The sequence below is a fragment of the Miscanthus floridulus genome, chromosome 13, assembly GCF_019320115.1.
Source record: "Miscanthus floridulus cultivar M001 chromosome 13, ASM1932011v1, whole genome shotgun sequence".
Lineage (NCBI taxonomy): Eukaryota > Viridiplantae > Streptophyta > Magnoliopsida > Poales > Poaceae > Miscanthus > Miscanthus floridulus.
In genome coordinates, this window is record NC_089592.1 from 58,040,874 (window position 1) to 58,050,028 (window position 9,155).

General features: G+C 41.3%; 2 long non-coding RNA genes across 2 annotated transcripts; one reads left to right on the top strand and one right to left on the bottom strand.

Moving 5' to 3' along the window:
* Positions 1–4,700: 4,700 nt before the first annotated feature.
* On the bottom strand, positions 4,701–5,448 carry LOC136500361 (uncharacterized). Its single transcript, XR_010770014.1, has 3 exons — positions 5,098–5,448; positions 4,926–5,013; positions 4,701–4,829 (listed from the first exon to the last, which is right to left on the bottom strand). It is a non-coding gene; the product is annotated as an uncharacterized lncRNA (long non-coding RNA).
* Positions 5,449–8,441: 2,993 nt separating this feature from the next.
* On the top strand, positions 8,442–8,893 carry LOC136500316 (uncharacterized). The gene is made up of 3 exons (XR_010770005.1): positions 8,442–8,600; positions 8,677–8,784; positions 8,880–8,893. It is a non-coding gene; the product is annotated as an uncharacterized lncRNA (long non-coding RNA).
* The last annotated feature ends 262 nt before the right edge of the window (positions 8,894–9,155 follow it).

The window sequence follows — 9,155 nt, forward strand, 5'->3', positions numbered from 1 at the left end:
CCCAGCTGGGGCTCCATGTTCAGATGATGAGGGTGATGGTAGAGATGATGATGATGATTATGAGGATGATGAGTGATCACTGTTTTCAAAGATAGCTTGCAACCCCTTTGTGCTTTGTTTGATCTTTTGGTGACCTTTTGTGGTGATAGATGACAAAGGAGGAGAGAGACTGATTAAAGCTTCAAGATATTTGTTTCATTTATTATCTTTGTACCTAGAGATATGTACAAGAGCTGTAGTTTGTGAGCTTTATTGATGTATCTTGAGTTTGAGATAGATTGTATCATGTTGAGATGAGTCTATGCTTCATGGATGTATCGTTTGAGACTCATGTGACATGATCTTTATCTTGTAATATAATTTATCTTAGTGGTTTGTGGACTTGTGAAAACGTGTAATGAGTGCTATGTGTGATATACTTGTGTTGTATTTATTTTCATAAGGACCATGCATGAAAAATGAAAATGTTTGATGTGATGCTTTTATATTTATTCTTATGTGATATATCTTGCCATATGCATCATGGTTTTACTTTGTCACACACACTTGCATCCCACGGGTGCAATGATTTAGGGGAGTCTCCTATAGGTTTTATATGTGCAATTGACATTTGAGGTCATTTTGTGAATTCTATTCATAAGCACAAATTAAGGGGGAGCCTCTCATAAATCATTGAACCCAAAAGCTTAAATGTTTATATCCTTTTGTAAGCTTTAATCAAGTTGTCATCAATCACCAAAAAAGGGGAGATTGAAAGTGCATCTTGTCCTTTAGTGGGTTTTGGATGATTGAATGACAACATGATTAAAGGTCTAACCCATTTGCTAAGTGTGGATAGGTATTAGGTTGTGTCACATGTATTTAATGAAAGCCAAAATGATGTATTATTGGAAACAATCTAGTTCAAACACAAGACAACAATGCAAATGTAATTCATGCAAGGCTTATTTATTGTGGGATTTCGATGACTCATATGAAAGCAAGCACGTTGAAAAATAATTAATGAGGCATGAGGAATTGCATATGGAATGGTCTCACCTTTTGAAGCTTGCTAGATAAAAGACAAGTATACAAATGAATTTAATGAGATTCGACACCAAGTGTGACTAGATGGATTGAGATGGTGAAGATAGCAAGGAAAGGCTTTGAGGTACTAAGCAAGGGTGAAGGGCAAGCAATGGTTTGGTAACCAAGAAACCTAGCTAGGGTGAAGAAGGAAGTACTTGCATTTAATCAAGGCACCAATCAAACCATGTTGGTGATATTTAAGTGGAGGATCAAATCCTAGATGACCTTATAAAAGGATGACTTGATACCTTTGAAGCCAACTCTCATTTATTGGAAGGAATCAAGTCAAATGCTCAAGATGGCTATGCTCAAGGAGAAAATGAAATTGACATGATTGTCACCCTCACTTGTTGAAGATTGAAAGCTATGGCATTTGGTTCCAAGGATTTCAACTCAAGCGTTTCCCACTCCGCTTTCTTTTAATCTTGAGTTGATAGGTATGCCGTACTATTAAGAGGGATGCATCATGTTGATAGATGACTATTCATAAGTTCTCAAGACAACCTATGTGAGATTTGAGTGTTTGAGAGACAAAGGAGCTAACTTGTTTTTTGCTGGTCTGGCAATACCGGACGTGTCTGGTATTTGCCCTACCATGGTAAATTCTGTTGTTCTCGGTTTGGCTCATCGGGAGTTCTGAGGGTCAGGAGTTTCAGCCATCATTGGGAGTTCTAACCTCTCGTGTGACACTGACATAGTGACCATTGGGGCTATACGGTCCGGTATTGGTACCGAACGTGTCTAGTATTCGGCAACGCCTACATAACGGCTAGTTTTTCAAAGGCGCTATAAATACCCCCAAGCCTCCACCTTTGGAGGCTGCTGATTCTACTAACACTCTCACATGTTTTTGAGCCTTGAGTGCACTCTGCAACCCTCTCTTAGTGTGTGATTGAATCAAAGTTGCAAAATCCATCTTGTGGGTTGAGTGAGATTCAAATTTGAGAGCAAGCCACCATTAAGCACTTGTGCATATTTGTCAATCTCATGATTTGCATTTGTTACTCTTGGACTCTTCGGTCCTAGATGGCTAGGTGTCACCGAAGAGCACCCAAGAGATTATGGTGTGCCTCAGAAAGTTTGTAATGGTTAGATTCCACTGTTGCAAGGGAAGGAATCAACTAGTGGATGGAGGAAAAGGAGTTGGAAAAGACTTCAGCTAGAGTGGCCTTCGTGGTCCTCTAGAGCTAACCTTTGTTGGGTCACTCATAGCCCCTCAACAGAGAGTAGGTCTCGACAGAGGCTGAACTTCGATCAAACATATCGTGCATCTTGATCTTCCTCTTTACATTTGATATTTGTGATCTTGTGTGTTGCTTGATCTTGTAAACAAGTTACCAAAGGGCATCAGCAACTAAGTGAAAAGGAGAGATCGAAAGGGAAGAAGAAGGGAGCTGATTTGAATAGCCTGTGTATACCAAACATGTCCGGCATTTCCCACCCACGTCGAATTTATTCATTCTTCATTCTAATCTTTGTGTTGCAGGATTGTAGCTCCTAGATATACTTTATATAGCTGGTTTACTTTGTTGGCTAACTCATGAGGGGTTTATTTCTCTTATTAGGAGTTTCCAACTCTAATTGTTTCCGCATTTGGAAGGGTTGAATTTTTAGAAATGCCTATTCATCCCCCTCTAGGCGGCATTGTCGGTCCTTTCAGGAGGCCTATAGGCACCATGTGTCCAACTAGTTGGATGCGATCAAGGACCTAAAGGATCAGGGCCTGACAGGAACGAGGGTGATCCACACCTTCATTGGCCATCAGGTCCTCCCCTTGAAGATGAGGCACCACCCCTACACTACAAGATTTTCGATCTACTGCAACGCCGAAGAATTGCAACGTAGAAAATTTGGTTGCCAGAGATTGTTGTATTACAACCATTCTAAAAAATGGTAGCGATACATGCCTTTAATACAACGGTTTTCAAGATGTTGCAAAGCTCTGTTGCATTTGGTGGACGATATTGCAATGGTGAAAAATGGTTGCAGTAGACTTGATTTTGGTTGCAATTGTGTGGTAGTACTGCAACTACATTTACGTTAGTTGCATTTGGTTTTGACTATTGCTACGGTTTTTTTTGTGTTGCATAAAATTTGACAAGCGTTGCAAATGCTAGATACTTAATGCAACGAGAACTCTTGGAGGCGAAGCAAAAGTGGGGGTCAATTGCAACCTTTTTTGGCAGTTGCAATATACTTTGATATTGTTGCAAGTGCTAAATTTTATTGCAACGAAATCTATGGGGTCGAAGCGAAAATTGTGTTCAAGTGCAACGTTTATTTTTGGTTGCAATATACTTTGATAATTGCAACGAATTTAAAACTTAAAAAAAAGTATGGAAAGAAAAGAATTGGGGACGCATATATTAAAATTAAAAAGTGCTCCCCACAAGATTCGAACCATGGAGCTCTGGTTCAGATAAAACCTTCTCCACCACTGCGCTATATGTAGGTGTGTTCGTTGTAACTCAGGTTTTAATTTATTTGATATGATTGAAGACCTTATGAGTTATAAAACGCCCCAACCCTGGCCCCATCTCGGCATCTCCGTCCTTATGCCTGGTGTCTGAAACTTTCTGTTAAGTAGTAGTTGCTGTTAAGTACTTGATGTTAAGTATGCGTGGATGTTAATTAGTACTTGAAATTGTACCAGGGTGGTTGGTCACTTTGTTAGCGATAGTAAATGCCTGACCGTGCACCATCGGTCACATGGTGACCACGCTAATGAACCTTTCCTTGTCCAAACATTTGCCGACCGGTGATTACTCTTGGGCAATCGTGATTTTTATTTCAAAACTTTCCACTTACCTCTTTATTTCAAATACTTAAAATATTTATCTCAAGAGGTATTCATTAGCATAACGAACATTAAGGTTCCATGCAACGGTTCAAACTTAACCATGTCATCAGTTCAAAAGAAAAAAATAATAAAGTGCGAGATATGCATATGAAGGACAAGTGACCCTTCCCACCAAACAGTGCAACAAAAAAATTTGTCTTCAAGCAAAGAAATCATCTTCTATATTTTCTTCCATGACTGGTGCAATAACCCCATCATCAATGTAGGTGTCATCGTCGTCAGAATCATCATCACCAATATAGTCATCAACAGGTTCGGGAATTGCTTCGCTACGCACTTGATTAATAATGGCGGCAGAACCAGTTGTGCTTGCCCTATCTTGTCTTGACCAGTTTAAGAATTCCTGACCTTGGCCTGATTCATTCATTTCTTGGATTCCCACATCAAGTGCATTGGCGTCATTTCCTGTGTCTGGCATGGAAAACAAATTTCTTGGTCTCACCAAAACAACAGTAGACCATCTCGGCTTGTTCACGATAGGGACATAAAACACCGGTTCAGCGTTTGAAGCAAGAATGTAAGGTTCATCTGAATATCTGAACATGGAAGTAGCAATGTCGATAATACCAAATTTATCCCTAGTGTACCCTCTGCTTGTGCTGGTACTGGTAGCCGGCACATCATACCAATCACACTGAAATAATATAACTTCTTTTTCTTGTGGGAATTCCAGTGAGATTATATTTCTAATGACTCCATACCAGGTCATGTTGCCTGTACTATCGTCACCCTTCACAAGGACACCAGAATTTTGTGTCACGAGACTTTTCTCTATGGCAGCTGTCCGAAATAGCCAATTATTGATGTGCACTCTATTCAACACACGAGCTCGAGGGTCAGGTCCTTGAGAAAGGGCATGCATCAGTTTACTTGCTTCCCCTTTCTCATATAGTTTTGCTATCTGCAATTTAAAAATCAAGTTAGACATCTACCGGTTAATTACTACATCGGTCTGACCATAAAGTTGAATTTAAAAATATAAAATAATACTACATACCTCGATTTCAAACCATCTTACAAAATGCTCCTTGTGTCGTTTTTTAATGTTAATTGAACTATCCCTTGTTAGTTGTGTCTTATGCTCCCTACATCAGAGTGCACCAAATTATTAGTTGATGCCACAAACAAGCAGATAAAAGATAAATTTAGTGGTAAAAATTGTGACTTACTCTACCCATTTCCTGGCTTCATCACAATTAGTAATTATGTAGTGCCTCATCTTTTGAAGTTCAACTTTCTCCAAATTCTTAAGCTTATTTCCTCTCCTCTTGTAATCAATTTCACTAAATATGCTTAGACCACTTGGAGGCTCATTCACAACTGTATTTTCATGACGATCAGCTCGACTCAGCTTGGTGTCGACGTCGAAGAATCGAGAGCAAAATGTAAGACACTCCTCAGCTATGTATGCCTCGGCTATTGATCCTTCTGGTTGTGCCTTGTTCCTGACATATCCTTTAGCAGTACGTAGATACCTCTCTACTGGATACATCCATCTGTAACACACGGGCCCTCCTAGTTTAGCCTCTTCAACTAGATGGACCGGCAAATGAATCATTATGTCAAAAAATGCAGGCGGGAAAACCATCTCAAGCTGACAAAGAGTCTCTTTAATTGAACTGTCTAGTTTGTCAAGATCTGCTGGCACCAACTCATTTGAACAAAGTGCACTGAAGAACCTACTGAGCTCAATCAATGGCCTAGCAACATCTTCTGGCAAAATCCTTCTAATGACTAAGGGCAATAGTTTTTGTAGAATAATATGGTAGTCATGAGTTTTGAGTCCAGACACCTTACATGTTTTATCGTCAACACATCTCTTTAAATTGGAGCAGAACCCATCAGGCATCTTCACTCCTTGAAGAAATTGGCATAAAATCCTCTTGTCATCCTTGTCTAGAGAGTACAACGCTGCTGGCAAGGTGTACGTGTCATCATCAATCACATGATGCTGATCTTGCCTGATCCCAAGATGTTCCATGTCAAGGCGGGCATTCTCGCTGTCCTTACATTTCCCTTCAATTTCAAGCAAAGTCCCTAATATGCTCTCGCATATGTTTTTCTCAATATGCATCACGTCCAAATTATGCCTTATGAGCAAAGAAGACCAGTAGGGGAGCTCAAAAAAAATACTCTTCTTCCTCCAATTGTGCCATCTTGCGTCTTCATCACGCTTCCTCTTTTTTGATATGTCCTTTCCAAATCCCGTTGGATGAAAAGTTGCATATTGGTCTAATACATCTTGACCAGATAGTGGAACTGGAGCCTCCCTGGTTTCCTCTTCATTGTTGAAGCTCATCTTGTTCATGCGCCATGGATGGTCTAAGGGCAAAAACCGACGATGTCCCATGTAGCAGAACTTCTTCCCATGTTTCAACCACAAATAATCTGTATCCTTGTGACAGTAAGGACATGCAAATTTTCCTTTTGTGCTCCAACCAGAAAGCATCGCATATGCAGGGAAGTCATTGATTGTCCAAAGTAGCATAGCACGGAGTGTAAAGTTTTCCTTTGCCTTTACATCCCTACAATTAACACCAGTATTCCATAGCGCCTTCAACTCATCAATGAGGGGCCTCAAGTAAACATCAATATTCATTCCAGGAGTTTTCTTGCCAGGTATCAACATCGACATGATCCAATAAGATTGTTTCTCATACAACCAAGGAGGCAAATTGTAAGGTATTAGGATAACAGGCCAACAACTGTAAATAACATTTTGCATACCAAATGGGTTGAAGCCATCAGAAGCAAGACCCAGTCGAACGTTACGAGCTTCTTTAAATCATGGAAACATATTGTCCACGTGCTTCCATGCCCTGGAGTCAGCAAGATGACGTAGTTTGCCATCATCTATTCTTCCTTCCTCATGCCAACGCATTTCTGATGACGTGCTCTCTGACATGTACAATCTGCGTAGCCGAGGTGTGAGAGGGAAGTACCGAAGGATTTTGATTGGGACACGACGACGTTTCTTATCATGACCATCGTTCACATGGCCATCACCACGGTCATCTGTTTTCCACCTAGATGCTTTACATTTGGGGCATATATCCAGCTTGTCATATTCCTTCCAAAATAACACACAATGATTCTCACATGCATCTATCTTGATATAGTCCAAGCCTAGATCGCGAACCACCCTTTGCACTTTCTCCATTGTGTTTGGGACACAATGACCTTTAGGGAGAAACTTTGAGATCAGAAAGAGTACCCCCTCCAATGCTTTGTTACTTATCCCATACATGCACTTAACCTGGAAAAGTTCCACAATAAAAGATATCTTTGTACCATCTTCGCAACCTAGATATAATTTCTTTTTTGCCTCCTGTAGTAACTTGAAGAAGACCTTGGCTTGCTCGTTCGGCTCGTCTTCATCACCGATCTCTCCTCGTATTTCACCTCTGATTAGGGATTTAATCAAATTACTGGCCTCATCATCTTCACTCAGTGCGCTGCCTTCTTCATTGTCTACTCCAGAATCATGTGGTGCACCTTCATCATCGTTCTGTACTTGTACATCTGCTGCTGCTGGGTCGTCATTGTGTACTTGTACATCACTAGGTCCTGCATCTTCATTGTGAAAAACCACATCAGCTGAACCTTCCCCTTCCATTATAAAACTTTCAGCAAACCCTGTTGAAAGGACATGAATCTGAAGCACAGCCCGTGTTCTGTGTGACATGCATAGACATTTACGGCACGGACATGCTGCAGTTCCACCCCTCGAAGTGCCACTATATGTCCTGTCCAAAAACTGCATGAATTTGTTCTACCACTCGGTTGAAGAACGAGGCAAGCGCATCCAACTCCTATCATCGCCTGACATCTGCGTGATGAAGATGAACGATGATCACCAATTTAGCCAGCGTATTTACATACATAATTGAACTATATATGTGCAGCCCATAGTGATCTCGTACCTTTCGCCGTGAGGACGGCTTGTCTGATTGATCGATCGACGTGGAAATCAGGGCAGAAATTAGCTATACTCTACCTAAATTAATCACATTACAGCACAATTAGCGAGCTATAGGGTAATACAAATTAGACATCGGAGGCTGGGAGCTTTTGATTCTCATACCTTCAAAACTGATTCTGTGATCCACGGGTTGCACCTCTATGGAGGTCCGAAGGGCAGTGGAGCGGAGGTTGGAGGAGTCCAGATGCCGAGCAGTGGCGGCGGTCGCCCTCACCCCCATGCGCAGCGCCCCCTGAGGATCGCGACTCCACCCTCGTTCGCAGCGCCCCCTGAATCAGCGAATATACACTTCCAATTTTCAATTACATGCCATGCCTCCACCCTGAGGATCGTGACTCCCCTGAAGAAGCGAGTCAGGCAGGGACGGACGGGGTGGGCTGTGGACGAGTCCAGAGAAAAATCAAATCAAACAAGATGCATGCTAATGGTTACCTTGCAAGGTACCCAACTAGAAAGGAGCTACTATCGGAGGACTACCAGCGCAAACTGCAACAGGAGGAAGCCCTCATTGAATCGTTTGGATGGCTGCAAGATAGACTAGAAGCTCAAGAAGTTGAAAGGGAAGCCGAGAGGCAAGAACATAGGCGTCAGCTTGAACAGATGAACAAGGAAAGGGAGGCTGATAGAGAAGCACTTAGGCAAGCTATGTTAATGTTGCAAGCAGCCCAACAGCAAGCTTCAGTACAAAAGGTAATATTAACAACATCTATGTTCTCATAGTTTATTGAACTGAAAATCATGATCTTGAACCCAATTCGAAATGCAGGCTAGCACAATTGTGGAGCCAACTGAAAATGTTGCTGCTGCTGCAACAATTGAGGGGACACAAAATGTAACAACTACAATGGGAGAACACATGATGCATAGTCAGCAGGTAGTTTGATGATAATTGAAGAATGTTTAATTGTAACATGCATGTCATATTCTTGTCAAGGGGTGTAATTTTTACCACCAACCATTTATTTTCAGGTTACCCAAGAAACTAGCCAGCCAGAACAACAACCCCCTTCTTCCACAGCTGAAGAACGTCTCACTAGAGGGCGCATGACTAGAAGTAATTTGGCAGCGAATTCGGGTGCTGTTTATACTACAGCAAAGCAACTGAACGAAACTGCGGCTAGGAAAAGATCTGCATTGTCCAAAAAGAATACACAGGTACTATGTGAAACCTTTTATCTCTCTTTGCATTAAAAAGGAACATATAGTCCTTTTGGAAAAGTACATAGCTATTCTTTTGTTCTGCTC